Raw genomic sequence first — 16,668 nt, 5'->3', positions numbered from 1 at the left:
TGGCAGCAACTCCGAGCCCTGGTGCAATACGTCATGACGTATAGCCTGGGCCAACGAGATGCAGAGGTGGGGCAGATCACCCTGATGGAGTGGTCTCAGATCAAGGACCTATGCACCCTTCTGCACAGTTTTGACATGGCGACGAATATGTTTAGCGCTGACAATGCCATTATCAGCATGACAATTCCAGTCATTTACATGCTGGAGCACACGCTAAACACTATTCGGAGTCAGGGGGTGGGACAACAGGAAGGGGAGGAACTACAGGAGGATTCATATGCGCAAGAGACAACAACATCACCAAGGTCAAGACGTTCAACATCACCAAGGCGGCAGGCATGGGACCATGGGGGACAGGGATCAACAAGGGCGCATGGTAGCAGGCAAAATGTTGAGGAAGATGCAGGAGAACATGAAGAAATGGAGGACGAACTGTCCATGGACATGGAAGACTCAGCGGATGAGGGAGACCTTGGTCAAATTTCAGTTGAAAGAGGTTGGGGGGAGATGTCAGAGGAAGAAAGAATGGTTAGCACCTCTATGCCACAAACACAGCGTGGACTTGGTCCGCATGGCTGCGCAAGACACATGAGCACCTTCTTGCTGCACTACCTCCAACATGACCCTCGTATTGTCAAAATTAGAAGTGATGATGACTACTGGCTTGTCACACTATTAGATCCCCGGTACAAGTCCAAATTTTGTGACATAATTCCAGCCATAGGAAGGGACGCACGTATGCAGGAGTATCAGCAAAAGCTGTTACTCGATCTTAACTCGGCTTTTCCACCAAACAACCGTGGTGCAGGGAGTGAATCTCCCAGTTGTAACTTGACAAACATGGGACGGTCTCGTCATCTTCAACAGTCTACCCGTACCAGCAGCACTGTATCTGGTGCTGGTAACAGCAATTTTATTGAATCTTTTCATAATTTTTTTAGACTATCCTTTGCAAGGCCACCAGAGACAACAAGTCTGACACATAGTCAACGGCTGGAGAGGATGATACAGGAGTATCTCCAAATGAACATCGATGCCATGACTTTGCAAATGGAGCCTCGCTCATTTTGGGCTTCAAATCTTGAAAAATGGCCAGAGCTCTCCACTTACGCCTTGGAGATTTTGTCGTGTCCAGCTGCCAGAGTTGTCTCTGAATGTGTCTTCAGTGCTGCTGGGTGTGTGCTAACAGATAAGCGCACGCGTCTGTCCAGTGACAATGTGGACAGACTAACCTTCATCAAAATGAACAAGTCATGGATCCACAAGGAATTTACTACCCCTGTGTCATCCTGGGGAGAGTAAATGCTTGTGGATTTGGAATGTGCTTGATGCAAATCAAAACATCCTGTTTGCAACTGGGGCACAAGTGCTGCCACTGAAGAGGTGGGTGTGTGTGTGGCCCAATTTTTGGAAAAAAGGAGACTCCGCTTGGAGTAACCCTTACTTGCTGTATTTTTTAAAAGGAGCCAAGATGAACAATTCATGGTTCAGCAAAGACTTTGCTACCTACCCCGGTGTCATCCGGGGGACGGTTAAGTATGGCGTTTTTTTAATGTGCTTGATGCAAATCTAGCTGTGAAGTGTACAACTGGCGCACAAGTGCTGCCATTGAAGGGGTGGGTGTCTGTGTGGCCCAATTTTTGGAAAAAAGGGAGACTCCGCTTGGAGTAACCCTTGCTTGCTGTGTTTTTTAAAAGGAGCCAAGATGAACAGAGCTGGGATCAGGAAAGACTTTGCTACCTACCCCGGGGTCATCCTGGGAACGGTTAAGGATGGCGTAATTTTGAATGTTCTTGATGCAAATCTACCTGTAAAGTGTACAACTGGGGCACAAGTGCTGCCACTGAAGGGGTGGGTGTCTGTGTGGCCCAATTTTTGGAAAAAAAGGTAGACTCCGCTTGGAGTAACCCTTGCTTGCTGTGTTTTTTAAAAGGAGCCAAGATGAACAATTCATGGTTCAGCAAAGACTTTGCTACCTACCCCGGTGTCATCCTGGGGACGGTTAAGTATGTTGTATTTTAGAATGTGCTTGATGCAAATCTAGCTGTGAAGTGTACAACTGGGGCACAAGTGCTGCCACTAAAGGGGTGGGTGTCTGTGTGACCCAATTTTTGGAAAAAAGGGAGACTCCGCTTGGAGTAACCCTTGCTTGCTGTGTTTTTTAAAAGGAGCCAAGGTGAACAGAGCTGGGATCAGGAAAGACTTTGCTACATACCCCAGGGTCATCCTGGGAACGGTTAAGGATGGCGTAATTTTGAATGTTCTTGATGCAAATCTACCTGTGAAGTGTACAGATGGGGCACAAGTTCTGCCACTGAAGGGGTGGGTGTCTGTGTGGCCCAATTTTTGGAAAAAAGGGAGACTCCGCTTGGAGTAACCCTTACTGTGTTTTTTAAAAGGAGCCAAGATGAACAATTCATGGTTCAGCAAAGACTTTGCTACCTACCCCAGTGTCATCCTGGGGACGGTTAAGTATGTTGTATTTTAGAATGTGCTTGATGCAAATCTAGCTGTGAAGTGTACAACTGGGGCACAAGTGCTGCCACTAAAGGGGTGGGTGTCTGTGTGACCCAATTTTTGGAAAAAAGGGAGACTCCGCTTGGAGTAACCCTTGCTTGCTGTGTTTTTTAAAAGGAGCCAAGGTGAACAGAGCTGGGATTAGGAAAGACTTTGCTACGTACCCCGGGGTCATCCTGGGAACGGTTAAGGATGGCGTAATTTTGAATGTTCTTGATGCAAATCTACCTGTGAAGTGTACAGATGGGGCACAAGTGCTGCCACTGAAGGAGTTGGGTGTCTGTGTGGCCCAATTTTTGGAAAAAAGGGAGACTCCGCTTGGAGTAACCCTTACTGTGTTTTTTAAAAGGAGCCAAGATGAACAATTCATGGTTCAGCAAAGACTTTGCTACCTACCCCGGTGTCATCCTGGGGACAGTTAAGTATGGCGTATTTTAGAATGTGCTTGATGCAAATCTAGCTGTGAAGTGTACAACTGGGGCACAAGTGCTGCCACTAAAGGGGTGGGTGTCTGTGTGGCCCAATTTTTGGGAAAAAAGGGAGACTCCACTTGGAGTAACCCTTGCTTACAGTGTTTTTAAAAATGATCCAAGATGAACAGAGCTGGGATCAGGAAAGACTTTGCTACCTACCCCGGGGTCATCCTGGGAACGGTTAAGGATGGCGTAATTTTGAATGTTCTTGATGCAAATCTACCTGTGAAGTATACAACTGGGGCACAAGTGCTGCCACTGAAGGTGTGGGTGTCTGTGTGGCCCAATTTTTGGAAAAAAGGGAGACTCCGCTTGGAGTAACCCTTGCTTGCTGTGTTTTTTAAAAGGAGCCAATATGAACAATTCATGGTTCAGCAAAGACTTTGCTACCTAACCTGGTGTCATCCTGGGGATGGTTAAGTATGGCGTATTTTTGAATGTGCTTGATGCAAATCTAGCTGTGAAGTGTACAACTGGGGCACAAGTGCTGCCACTGAAGGGGTGGGTGTCTGTGTGGCTCAATTTTTGTAAAAAAGGGAGACTCCCCTTGTAGTCACCTTGCGGTGTTTTACATGATTTTAGAACGGCATGCCATACCTATATCTGTGTCTCATCCTCTTTTCCTTGTACCGCTGTTTTGTTTTCGCATGAGAATTATTTCTTGTCACTTTCCCATGTGTTTGTGTTGTGTTGTGAGTTGTTTGTCACCTTTTGGACACCTTTGAGGGTGTTTTCTAGGTGTTTTTATGTGTTTGTGATTGCCTCCCATTGTTTCCTATGCGGTTCGAGTGGTTCACCTAACCTGTTCGCCGAACCGAACTCGAACGAGACCTCTGTTCGGCGAACCGAACTCGAGCCGAACCACGGCTGGTTCGCTCATCTCTAGTCTTGACTCCTGACTCTATGTGCTGCTGTGCCCCGGGACCTTTGTTGTGGGCAATGGCACATGAATTCCCCTTCCCGGCAGAGTCTGATGGCACAACGTGGAGTGTACGCCACCCTAGGTCTCTGCAGCCTGACTGCGCAGGTCCAGAAAGGGCTGTTAGGCTCACCCCTTGGCTACCGTGTTGCTCCTTTGTTTCACCAGCTCCAATGGTCATCTTCATCTCCTACTCCTTTCAGTTTGGCTGGCTCTAACTAAGGAAGCTCTGAAGCACTCTCCTCAGTGGCCGTGTTCTTCTGTGTCCCAGACTATTATGAGGTAAAAGTCTGTGTGTTCTCTAACTTCCCTTATGCTGACCCCACCTTCCTGATGACTCACTAGTGCTGGGGAAGTCCCGTTGCTATGGTGACCACCTCTAGCCCAGTTCCAGTTGGACAGCACCTGAGCTGTGTGTTGTGTAAGTGATGAACATCAGTGGTTAACTTCTTCCTTACCCGGGATGAGTATTTTACCATAATTGAGATGCAATACCTTGTGGTAACTGAAGCTTTAGGGGCGCCACATTCCCCCACAGTGAATCGCAGCACTCCTGGGCTGCAACAAAACATAAATGGTACACCGCAAAATTTTGTTATGCAGAAAAACATGTAAACAATCTTACCTTTTAGGCATTATCACTTTGAACAGTTCAAACATCATAACTCCCAACAGTTCTTAAAAAAAAAAACCTCTGTACTATTTTCACATAAAACATATAAAAGTAGCATAGATAACATAGTATTTCAGGAGCATGTAAAACTTAGAGGTATAGATATCATAACATCACATATAAAACCTTGGAATGTACAGCCCACATCTAAAATTTTTAATGTAGACATTATATTAACATGTAAAACTTAGCAGTCTAACTGTTAGAACATTAGCACATCAAAACTTTGCATAAGAAAACATTTACTTTTTCTTGGCTGCTGATGGTGGAACCATAATATTGGGGGAACCTACGTGAATTTTGTTTTAATTTTTTTTATTTTTATACCACGATAGGGAAACGCAGACAGGGCCTGTGATTTGTTGCAGTCAGATGCTGTCATACAGGCTGGCGGCGTGTCTGACTGCAACCAATCACAAATGCAGGGACTGCTGGAGGGTGGGGGAAGCAGTGCATATAGATTAGCAATACGAGCAGCCCAAGAAGTGGATTGGGCAACCTGGAAGCAGTTACAGATGTGCTGGTGACACAGTAAGTATGAAGTGCTTGCGTCATTCTTATTTTTCCTTTATTTTTTTTATTTCTCATGTTGCCAGACCTGGATCATTACCCAAAGTTCCCTGAGAATTATGGTCTTGGGTCCTGGACTCGGGTACGTCTAAAACTGCGCGGATCCGGAATCTTACAATCCGGGTCTACCCATCACCATGTAGGAAAATAACACTATAACCAGCAAACACCAGGGGGAAATTTGAGTATTTAAGGACACCAGGGGAAGTGATGATGAGTAACAGCTGAAAGGTGAGGATATCTGCAGGGTCCTAAAAGCAAAGGGATTAAACCCAAGCAGATAAGATACTTTGGATGCCATTTACACCACAGTACAAAGAACCAAATGTCAGGGAGAGTTTGAGTAGCCCAATGATGTGACCTTCTACAGCTGGACACCACAGGACTGTTTGTCAACCTTGATGCTCCTGTGATATTGTATTTGCCTAGAAAATACATGTACAGTAGTAAAGATGCGAGAGAGAGAAAGGACTCTGAGGACCGTAAGAATTGCACTTTACATGAGAGAATAAAAGAGATATAAAGGGTGATGATGAACATAAAAGCTTACACTCTATAGGAGAGAGAAAGATAGCCTCTGATCATAAAAACATAGACTTTACAGGTGAGAGAGAGGAGACCCTACTGACCATAAGAGTTTACACTTTACAAGTGAGAGGACCCCAATAACTGTAAGAGTAGGGATGGGCGAACACCCCCGATGTTCGGGAGACTCGCCCAAACGTTTTGTAAAGTTCGCGTTCGGGTTCTGATATAACGCGAACTTGTGTCCGAACACCGAACTTGGACTTTACTGTTATGTGATGCGGCGGGGGGCTGTAAAATAAAGAATATAGTTAATAATAAACATTGTCATTACAGTTATGGGTCCCGTGACGTGTCCTGAAGACTCTGTCTCCAGCCACTTCTTCTTCCAATCATCGCTATGCCCTCCCGGTAACCAGCACTGATGATAGGACCTTCCATGACATCATAACATGTGACAAGTTACGTGTGTATTATCTCATTGGCTACAGACTGGTCACATGGCTATAACGTCATGTTAGGTCCTGTCAGTGCATCTCGCCGGTACGCGGTGCTCACCCAAGCATCTCAGTACTCAGTATACTCAGTGAGTGCATGTACCGGCGAGATGCTCGGGCACATGGTCGGCTCCCTGTCCCTGCATGTCGGCGCTCTTTACAGAGTCAGCTCACATGCAGGGATTGGCTGCCACAGCCGGTGAATCGCGGCACCGGAAATCAGGTGATCGGAGATCACCGTTGCTATAGTAACCTGCCTGTCAGGTTACTATTGCAACGGTGGCAGCGGTGACATCACCGCTTACCAACCCAACAGCAGCGCCTCAGCTGTCAAAATACATGCAGCTGACCTGCTGCCGTCAGGAGATTGTGCGTGATGACACTCGCATCATGGCGCGCTAGGACCTGTGATGATGTCATAATCACATGACCAGTCTGTAGCCAATGAGGTAATACAACATTGACGTCACGGTCACAACAGGTCCTTTTAGCCAGAGGTGCTTATCGGAGGCACAGCAATGTTTGGATGGACGCGGAAGCAGAAGCGCTGGGAGGCAGAGTCTGCAGGACGTCGCGGGACCTGTAAGTATGATCATAATGTTTTTTTAATAACATGCTTTTTTTAAACAGCCCCTGGACCAGAACTGTAACACGAACTGTAACACAAACATCCCAGAAAGCTCGTGTTTGTGGTTGTGTGTTCAAACACCATGTATTCTGTAGGGACACCGAACTTTACAGTTAGGGTTCGCCCATCCCTATGTAAGAGCTTACACTTTACGAGTGAGAGAGAGAGGACCGCATTGATCATATGATCTTACACATTACAGAAGAGTGAAACCCTATGACTCTGTGGATGAAAATGAGTAGTAAAAACAGAAGGGTCTGGGAGTACAAACTTATGGTGACATTTGACACATTCAGAGCAGGAATGAATCTATCACATGGATTTATGTATTTTTACATCAATTAAGAAATGTGCTTCTCAGACCATTTGGAGGCATCATAACTCTGGATCAAACCTTAATCAGAAGACAATAAATCTTACACACTCCTTATTTATGAACTACCACAATATTTACTGCCACAATTGTTTGTCCCCTTCCCATACTGATAGTGCTGCATCACATAAGTTGTCTTATTTACTGCTCTATTCTGTGTCCTGTTGTGTATAAATATGTGACTCGTCAGATTTTGGGTTATATTGAGCCTGTTAAAGACACCCGAGTGGTCTCGAAAGCTTGCTATTATTACCATCTTTTCAGTTAGCCATTAAAAGGTATCAAGACCTGAGGACTCTCAGTTCTTTTAAACAATTTTTTTCCAGACAAAACTGTGATCCACTGGAATCCATTGATCTGCGATGGCCCAACCACCACTGCACAAGGTATCCATTAGATTTCATATTTGCAGGTCACAAGGGAAACAGACCCTGAGGCCACTCAAAACAACATTAGTCCACATGCTGATGCTTCAGCAGTGTGAGAAATGGTTCCGGTCAAGTGTTTTTTTAAAAAAAATCCTTTTACCATCCACAAATCAAATATCAAAGTGTTCAAATTCACGTGAAACTGCGAATTTCAGGAAATTTTACTCAAAATTGATTCTTCACGTATTGATCCTCTCATCTCTACTTATCTAGTCTACGTGATTAGTTTAATAATGTATCCAGTTTGAAATGTGAAATCTTACAACACATCTACTGTAATTAAAAAGACCTGCATAGAATAGAACAATACAACCTCAAAAATAATTTTTACTTTATTGTGTATGCAAGAAATAAGACTACGATAGCATAAACAGAAAATACTTCAAAAAGTATGGTTCATACAGGGACTCATTGCTATGCAAAGCAAACATTGGTCAGGCCATTGAGACATATCATAGTGAAATGTGCAAAATCATACTTTCTTATTACATATAAAAGAGACAAAGGCTTATCATGACGTACTATTAGATGTAATAATGCAGTGACATTCTGCCCTAGAATTAGTGATTGTGTGTATGGGTGGGAGTAATACAGCACCACATGGATCACCGTATCAATGTAGTATCACATGGCTCACCATACCAATGTAGCAGCACATGGATCCCCATAACAATATAACACAACATGGGTCACCATACCAGTGTAGCACCACATGGCTCACCATACCAGTGAAGCACCACATGCATCACCATACCAATGTAGCACCATAAGGCTCACCATACAAATGTAGCACCATATAGATAACCCTACCAATTTACCACCCCATGGATCAACATATGAATGGGGATCCATGTGGTGCTATATTGTTTATAGTGTCTATTATTGCAATACTGATACGTGTGTGGCAAAAATTGTAAAATATAACTTTCATTGAATCTATTAAAAGATAAAAGAATACAACAAACAAATAAGAGACTGCAACAAGACAGTCGATCTCCCACTAAGAGAATTCACATAGGAGAAATTAACAAGGGTATAAGGTCCCAAACGCAATTATTTGTCAAAATAACTATTGATAAGTGTCCATAAATCTCCCAAAACAATTCACAGGGGTAATGTAGCTTAGTCCAAAGCACAGTTAATATATGTAGCAGAGAAGAAGCATGTTGATGAGTGTAGCCTGGAAAATCTATCCCAAAACTTCAAAGCTTAGGGAAATACAGTATATAAGTGAGATTATGCCCTTATTAAAAGGGATTACAAGACAAAATATCCAGCCCTGTGAATTCTTTTGGGAGATTTATGGCCACTTATCAATAGATTTTTTGGACAATAATTATGTTTGGGAACTTTTTCCCTTAGTCATTTCTCCTATGTGAATTTTCTTAGTGGGACATTGACTGTCTTGTTGCAGTCTCTTATTTGTTTGTTTGTGTATATTATATATTAATAGATTTAATGAAAGTTATATTTTACAATTTTTGGCACACACATATCAGTATTGCCCTGCTACTTCTTATCAAAATTCTTGGTAATTATACACTTTTTTGAATGGTATCTATTATTGCATTAAACCTGAGCTGCCGTACAGACTGTGGCTCATGGCTCTGTTTCTACAGTTAAGGCCGCTTTACACACTGCGATATCGGTACCGATATCGCCAGCGTGCGTACCTGCCCCCATCGGTTGTGCAACATGGGCCAATCGCTGCCCGTGTCGCACAACATCGCCCGGACCCGTCACATGGACTTACCTTCCCTGCGACATCGCTGTGACCGGCGAACCGCCTCCTTTTTAAGGGGGCAGCTCGTTCAGCGTCACAGCGACATCACAGCAGCGTCACTGAACCGCCGCCCAATAGAAGCGGAGGGGCGGAGATGAGCAGGATGAACATCCCGCCCACCTCCTTCTTTCCTCATTGTGGCCGGGACGCAGGTAAGGTGAGGTTCCTCGTTCCTGTGGTGTCACACGGAGTGATGTGTGCTGCCGCAGGAACGAGGAACAACTTCGTTACTGCTGCAGCAACGATATTTGAGAATTGACCCCCATGTCACCGATGAGCGATTTTTCACGTTTTTGCAACGATGAAAAATTGCTCATAGGTGTCAGACGCAACGACATCGCTAAAGCGACCAGATGTGCGTCACAAATTCCGTGACCCCAATGAGATCACTTGAGCGATGTTGTAGCGTGTAAAGCCCGCTTTAATCACTGACTATAGTTTGTATGTGCAAACAATGGCAGGTCGGCAAGGAGAGGAAGTCCTGGAGTGGTGTCACGCTCTCCGGGTCCTCTGCCCCGCTCCCCGGCTCACCTGCCACGCTCCCCGCTCTCCAGCCTCCATTGCCCGCGCTTCCCAGGCTCCCTGGTCCCCGCTCCCGGCGCCCGTCGGCTTCCCAGCCCCAGCCCGGCTCTCCTGCGTCCTCCTCACAGCTTCCTGCTCTGGCTTCTGGCACCCGGGCCGCGCGCATGCGCATTAGGGCGCGCGCGCGGTCATTGACCCTTTCTTAAAGGGCCAGCGTCCACTGACAGGAAATGATGCACACAGGTACAGGGTATAAAGGGGTTTAGTGTCCAAGTGGGCGGGGCCTGTTCTTCGTGTTTCCCAAGCTAGGAGTCAGGTCTCCTTGTGTTTCTGTGAGATACTCACCTCTGTCTCTTCTAGAGCCGATCCTGCCTCGCCATCCGGTCCTGCCGAATCCCGAACCCCGAACGCTGTCTATCTGCCATCCTGACAGTCCGTACCATCTCTGATCCCTGCGGTGACCCGTCATCTCGCTCCAATGGTTCCGGACTCCGCCTGACATCTTCTCGGCTTCCGAACCTGAGCTCCGTCACCCGGACTACCATCAGTGACTCCGTGGTCCCAGGGACTTCTCCATTATACTCGTGTGCACGGACTGCCCTGCTACCTGTAGTGCTCCAGCTACCAGACCCCTTACCATCATCAAGGAGTTCGGCCCAGTGGATCCACCTCCTGGGTCTGCCCGTCCACCTGGCCCTAATAGTAAGAACAGGCCATGGATCCCGCTGCAGCACTAGCAGCTTTTCAGGAGGAACTCCAACGCCAGCGTGAGACCCAGACCCGCATGCTGAACTTTATGACTTCTGTGGACGCCCGCCTGAACACGCTACAAGCGTCAGTTACATCTGCAGTATCTCGGGCTTCCACTAGTCAATCCACGGCTCCAGCTCCCGTGGCAGCCTCTTCGGATGCTTCCAGACTTCGTTTGGCCTCACCACCCCGGTACGCCGGAGATCCCAAGACCTGCAGAGGATTCATAAACCAATGCTCCCTCCATTTCACGCAGCTGCCGCATTTGTTTGCCTCCGACCAAGCCAAGGTCGCCTTCATCATGTCCCATCTAGAGGGCGAGGCACTGGCGTGGATGAACCCCTTGTGGGAAAGGGAGGATCCGGTGACCAAGAACATCCAGGAGTTCCTGCAGGCTTTTCGTGGCACCTTTGACGAGCCCGGACGCGCTTCCGCGTCTGCCTCATCTCTTCTCCGGTTACGTCAGGGGACTCTGACGATGGGTCAATACGCCATCCGTTTCCGCACCTTGGCTTCGGAACTCGGGTGGAACAACGAGGCCCTAACCGCCGCCTTCTGGGAAGGACTCTCGGGTCGAATCAAAGATGAGCTGGCTGGTCGTGACGTACCGTCCACCCTGGATGCCCTGATTACCCTAGCGACTCGAGTGGACATTCGCTTTCAGGAGCGGTCCAAAGAGGTGTCCCGTGAGAGACGGCCGGTACGGCATTCCTCTCCTCCGCAGAAGCCCGCTGTACTCCAGTCAGCAGCATCTGGTGTCTCCGTCCACGAGCCCATGCAGATCGACCGGGTGCGGCAGTCTGAACAATGCCGAGCAGAGCGGCTCACCAAGGGCCTCTGCTTCTACTGCGGAGAGGGCACACACCTGCTACGCTCCTGTCCAGAGAGGCCGGGAAACTCCAAAGCCTAGGGTTGGTAGGAGAGGCCACCCTAGGTGCTGGGACTCTCTCAGACCCAGTTACATGGACTGTGCAAGTGACAACGGGAGAGACGCGGTTCACGGCTGAGGCGTACCTCGATTCTGGGGCAGCAGGCAATTTCATCCAGCAGGCCACGGTGGACAAGTACCAGGTGCCTGTTACTCCACTCGACAAACCCCTCGTGATCGCCTCTGTGGATGGGAGACCCCTCTCTGACACCATCTCCTGGATCACCAGGCCGGTCGAACTACGTATCGGTGCCCTGCACACCGAGAACATCGCTCTCTACGTCCTCCCACACATGTCCCATCAAATCCTGCTGGGACTTCCCTGGTTACGGACACACAAACCATCAGTCAGCTGGGGCACTGGTGAAATCACCCGATGGGGCTCTTCTTGCCATGAGAAATGTCTGAAGACCATACAACCCATCCGGCGACCTCCGATTCCAGAGTCCCTACCGGGACTGCCCTCGGCCTATTGGTCCTTCGCGGATGTCTTTGATAAAAAGGAGTCAGAGGTACTTCCGCCACATCGTCCTTACGATTGTGCCATCGACCTGCTCCCGGGAACTACACCACCTCGAGGACGGATATATCCACTGTCTCCAGCCGAAACAAGGGCCATGTCTACTTACATCACTGAGAGCCTGGCAAGGGGATTCATTCGGAGATCCTCCTCTCCTGCTGGAGCAGGTTTCTTCTTCGCTAAGAAGAAGGAAGGCGACTTACGCCCATGCATAGACTACCGGGGATTGAACCAAATCACCGTGAAAAACAAGTACCCCCTGCCGCTCATCCCCGAATTGTTTGATCGGCTTAGAGGAGCTCGTGTGTTCACCAAGTTGGACCTTCGAGGTGCCTACAACCTGGTTCGCATCCGCTCTGGGGACGAATGGAAGACCGCGTTCAATACTCACGATGGGCACTATGAATACTGCGTGATGCCCTTCGGCCTGTGTAACGCACCAGCAGTCTTTCAAGAATTGGTGAACGACGTCTTCCGGGACCTTCTCTACGTCTGTGTGGTGGTGTATCTGGATGATATCCTTGTCTTCTCTCCGGACCTCCAGACCCACAGAGAGAACGTGCAGCTGATTCTTCAAAGACTGAGAGAGAATCGTCTGTATGCCAAGTACGAGAAGTGTGTCTTTGAGCAGTCTTCTCTCCCCTTCCTGGGGTACCTCATCTCCGATACCGAACTGCAGATGGATCCAAAGAAGGTTTCATCCATTCTCAACTGGCCTCCTCCTTCTGGACTGAAGGCAATCCAACGCTTTCTGGGATTTGCCAACTATTACCGCCAGTTCATCCCTCACTTCTCTGCTCTGACTGCTCCTCTCTCCGCCTTGACCAAGAAGGGGGCTAATCCAAAGGACTGGTCATCTGCGGCCGACGCCGCGTTTGGCTCTCTGAAGCAGGCATTTGCCTCCTCTCCTGTACTCCACCGTCCGGTGTTAAACCGCCAGTTCACCTTGGAGGTGGATGCCTCCTCCTCGGGAGCCGGTGCAGTGCTCATGCAGAAGTCCTCCTCCGGGAAGATGGTGACTTGCGGTTTCTTCAAGAAGAGCTTCTCAGCGCCTGAACGCAACTACACCATCGGTGACCGAGAGTTATTAGCAGTCAAACTGGCTCTGGAGGAATGGCGCTATCTTCTGGAAGGAGCAGTATACCCCGTTATTATTTACACGGACCACAAGAATCTGGAATACCTGCGGTCTGCTCAGCGACTGAACCCACGGCAAGCCAGGTGGTCCTTGTTCTTTGCCAGATTCGATTTCCAGCTCCATTTCCGACCCGCGGACAAGAATGTACGCGCTGATGCCTTGTCCAGGTCTTTCATGCCCAAGGAGCAGGAGGAGGAGACATCCCAACCCATCATCTGTCCTAGTAAAATCATTCCAGTGGCTCCTGTCACCCTGGCCCAGATACCGCCCGGGAAGACCTTTGTCTCTGAGACTGACAGGAGAAAAGTGTTACACTGGGGCCATGCCTCGAAAACAGCCGGTCATGCTGGTCAGAAGAGAACTTGGAGTGCGATTGTACGTCATTACTGGTGGCCATCCCTTCGCACGGACATCGCCTCTTTTGTCTCTGCCTGCTCCTCTTGTGCCAGGAACAAGACGCCCAAACATCTGCCATATGGCCGTCTTCTGCCTCTGCCTATACCCTCAGTTCCGTGGCAACACATTGCGATGGACTTTATTACGGACTTGCCATTGTCCTCCGGACACACAGTCATATGGGTCGTGGTGGATCGGTTCTCTAAAATGGCTCATTTCGTCCCTATGGCTGGACTGCCCTCTGCCCAGGAACTCGCGGACGACTATATACATCACATCTTCCGCTTGCATGGCTTTCCATCACACATTGTGTCCGACAGAGGAACTCAGTTCACCTCCCGCTTCTGGAGGGCTCTCTGCAAACATCTGGGAGTGACTCTGGACTTTTCTTCAGCCTACCATCCTCAGTCGAACGGCCAAGTGGAACGGGTCAATCAGATATTGACCTCCTTCTTACGTCACTACGTCAACGCCCATCATGACGACTGGTCCACGCTTCTTCCTTGGGCTGAATTCTCCCATAATCACCACGTCAGTGAGTCCTCCTCCAGCTCTCCCTTCCATGTCGTTTACGGACTTCCGCCTATCGTCCCATTGCCTGTATCCTCTTCCTCGGATGTACCTGCTGCTGATGCTGTAGTCCGTGACTTCACAACCATTTGGGACTCGGTTAAGGCGTCCCTCGCACGTGCCTCCCTGCGGATGAAGAGACACGCAGACAAGAGACGTCTGGACCCTCCGTGTTTCTCTCCAGGAGATCTCGTCTGGCTTGCTTCCAAGTACGTCCGGTTGAAGCTACCATCCTACAAGCTGGGACCTCGCTACATCGGACCATTTAAAGTCCTCAGCAAGATCAATGAGGTCTCCTACAAGCTACAGCTCCCGGTCACGATGAGGATACCCAACTCCTTCCACGTCTCCCTGCTCAAGCCGGTTGTCCTTGGTCCCTTCTCCGCTGCTGCCAGTTCGGCTCCTCCTATTGCCGATGACGACATCTATGCGGTAAGGGATATCGTGGCCATGAAGACCGTACGGGGTCGACAGTTCTTCCTGGTGGACTGGGCAGGGTATGGTCCTGAGGATAGGTCCTGGGAGCCCCGGGAGAATGTGGGCACTCCTCTGATCCGTGCCTTCCTGTCCCGGTTGCGGGGAGGGGGGTGTGGGGGGGGTACTGTCACGCTCTCTGGGTCCCCTGCCCCGCTCCCCGGCTCACCTGCCACGCTCCCCGCTCTCCAGCCTCCATTGCCCGCGCTTCCCAGGCTCCCTGGTCCCCGCTCCCAGCGCCCGTCGGCTTCTCAGCCCCAGCCCGGCTCTCCTGCGTCCTCCTCACAGCTTCCTGCTCTGGCTTCTGGCACCCGGGCCGCGCGCATGCGCATTAGGGCGCGCGCGCGGTCATTGACCCTTTCTTAAAGGGCCAGCGTCCACTGACAGGAAATGATGCACACAGGTACAGGGTATAAAGGGGTTTAGTGTCCAAGTGGGCGGGGCCTGTTCTTCGTGTTTCCCAAGCTAGGAGTCAGGTCTCCTTGTGTTTCTGTGAGATACTCACCTCTGTCTCTTCTAGAGCCGATCCTGCCTCGCCATCCAGTCCTGCCGAATCCCGAACCCCGAACGCTGTCTATCTGCCATCCTGACAGTCCGTACCATCTCTGATCCCTGCGGTGACCCGTCATCTCGCTCCAACGGTTCCGGACTCCGCCTGACATCTTCTCGGCTTCCGAACCTGAGCTCCGTCACTCGGACTACCATCAGTGACTCCGTGGTCCCAGGGACTTCTCCATTATACTCGTGTGCACGGACTGCCCTGCTACCTGTAGTGCTCCAGCTACCGGACCCCTTACCATCATCAAGGAGTTCGGCCCAGTGGATCCACCTCCTGGGTCTGCCCGTCCACCTGGCCCTAACAAGTGGTAAAGGCTTCCACAGATAATTAATGCTTAATTGTTGTAAAGAAATTAAACCTGTGCCTATTACTTTTATGGTAGATTGATTTCCAAGTATTTATTTGTACCAACACAGTATATTCTAATTGTATTTTATTATGGTTTTTGTACATGTACATATTCTTGTATTTTATAATTATAGGCATGTTTTTTCCAGAGTTTAAATACTGTTCCTTTTCTTCCATTTGTGTTTTTAAGGGTCTGCTTCTACTTGCTAAGAATATGAATAGAACATTTGAAAATCAATTCATAATGTATGGATTTTCTATGAGAAACATTCTACAGATCACTGTTTTTGTTCTTTTTTTGCTAATGTATTTGTTGACAATTTCCGGAAATATTCTTACCATAGTCATCATTCAGAAAAGTAATAAGCTTGAACAAATACCCATGTATTTCTTCCTGACTCATTTATCCTTTGTTGAAATATGCTACACAACTAACAGATCCCCAAATTTCCTTGATTTGATACTAAAAGGTCAAAAAACAATAGCATTAGTGAACTGTCTAATTCAGCTTTTTCTGTTTCTATCACTAGCCAGTGTGGAGAGTTTTCTTCTATCTTCAATGGCATATGACAGATATTTGGCCATATGTAAGCCTTTACATTACCAAACTATTATGAGAAATGGAGTATGTAGGAACTTTGTGTTGTTTTGTTGGCTTGGGGGCTTTACAATCCCTATAGGTCTCATTATCTTAGTATGTCATATAGAATATTGTGCACCATTCGCTATAAACCACTTTTTTTGTGATGTTTCTCCTCTTCTTGCTATCTCTTGTAGTAGTAATGCCCACCACGCTAAGATGTTTGAACACCTCGCTGCATCATGTGTTTTATTAAGTTCAACATTAGTGATTTTAATGCCCTATGTTTATATTCTTAACACCATCCTAAAAATCCAGTCTTCACATGGAAGAAAAAAGGCATTTTCAACCTGCGCTTCCCATTTCACAGTGGTAATTTTATTTTTTGGCCCAGGAATTTTAATATATGTTAGCCCTTTAGCACATCAGTCAGTGATGATGAATAAGTGGATATCTCTCCTTTATACAGAAGTTACTCCTCTTCTTAATCCATTTGT

The sequence above is a fragment of the Anomaloglossus baeobatrachus genome, chromosome 1 (genome assembly GCF_048569485.1).
Source record: "Anomaloglossus baeobatrachus isolate aAnoBae1 chromosome 1, aAnoBae1.hap1, whole genome shotgun sequence".
Taxonomy (NCBI): domain Eukaryota; kingdom Metazoa; phylum Chordata; class Amphibia; order Anura; family Aromobatidae; genus Anomaloglossus; species Anomaloglossus baeobatrachus.
This window is presented reverse-complemented; position numbering follows the sequence as displayed.